The sequence below is a fragment of the Paracoccidioides brasiliensis genome, assembly GCF_000150735.1.
Source record: "Paracoccidioides brasiliensis Pb18 unplaced genomic scaffold supercont2.32, whole genome shotgun sequence".
Lineage (NCBI taxonomy): Eukaryota > Fungi > Ascomycota > Eurotiomycetes > Onygenales > Ajellomycetaceae > Paracoccidioides > Paracoccidioides brasiliensis.
In genome coordinates this window covers 64,266-65,782 of record NW_011371389.1, presented here as the reverse complement: position 1 = coordinate 65,782, position 1,517 = coordinate 64,266, and positions in this window count along the sequence as shown.

Genomic DNA, 1,517 nt, shown 5'->3' with positions numbered 1-1,517 from the left:
CCATAACCAAGCTGTCGTGCCAGAAGGCGTTTCTCTGATCACGACTGGCCAGCATTGCAACCCCGGCTATAAGACGCCCCGAGAGGCGACACATTCCGGGGGCCTTTGACCGGCCGTCGAAACCGACGCTGGCCCGACCACGGGGGAGTGCACGGGCAACGAGTGCCCGCTGAGCCCCCGCGGCCGACTCTGGTCGCAAGCGCTTCCCTTTCAACAATTTCACATGCTGTTTAACTCTCTTTTCAAAGTGCTTTTCATCTTTCGATCACTCTACTTGTGCGCTATCGGTCTCCGACCAGTATTTAGCTTTAGATGAAATTTACCACCCATTTAGAGCTGCATTCCCAAACAACTCGACTCGTCGAAGGAGCTTCACACGGGCGGGGCCGGCCGGCCGAAGACGGGATTCTCACCCTCTGCGACGCCCCGTTCCAGGGGACTTAGACCGCGGCCACGCCCGAAGCATCCTCTACAAATTACAACTCGGGCCCCGAAGGAGCCAGATTTCAAATTTGAGCTCTTGCCGCTTCACTCGCCGTTACTGAGGCAATCCCTGTTGGTTTCTTTTCCTCCGCTTATTGATATGCTTAAGTTCAGCGGGTATCCCTACCTGATCCGAGGTCAACCTTGGTCGGCAAGGGGGAAGGGTGTCGATCGAGAGAGGACACCTTTTTCCCCCCCGCCGGGGTCGATGAGTGGGGCCGGAGTCGGCCGGGCCTCTGAGAGCGTGTGACGAAGCCCCATACGCTCGGGCACCGGAACGCGACGCCGCCGCTGCATTTCGGGCACGTCCACGGGGGGACGCGGGCCCAACACGCAAGCCGCGCTTGAGGGTTGAAATGACGCTCGGACAGGCATGCCCCCCGGAATACCAGAGGGCGCAATGTGCGTTCAAAGATTCGATGATTCACGGAATTCTGCAATTCACATTACTTATCGCATTTCGCTGCGTTCTTCATCGATGTCGGAACCAAGAGATCCGTTGTTGAAAGTTTTTACTGATTATGATAGGTCTCAGACGTCAAAGCTCCGAACCAGAAGTTCAACGGTGTCCCCGGCGGGCACGAGCCCGGGAGGCCGAGCCCCCCCGGCAGCATCGCTGCAGGCCCGCCGAAGCAACAGGTAGAATAGACAAGGGTGGCCAGGTGAGAGGGCCGGGAACCCGATCGGGGCCCCGTCCCCCCCACGGCGCGTTAATGATCCTTCCGCAGGTTCACCTACGGAAACCTTTGTTACGACTTTTACTTCCCTCTAAATGACCCAGTTTTGACCAACTTTTCCGGCTCTGGCGGCCGTTGCCAACCCTCCCTGAGCCCAGCCCGAAGCCTTCACTTGAGCCATTCAATCGGTAGTAGCGACGGGCGGTGGTGTACAAAGGGGCAGGGAACGTAATCGGCAAAAGGCTGATGGACTTTGTGCCTACTAGGCATTCCTCCGTTGAAGAGCAATAATTGCAAAGGCTCTATCCCCCAGCACGACAGGTTTTAACAAGAATTACCCAGAACCTCTTCGGCCAA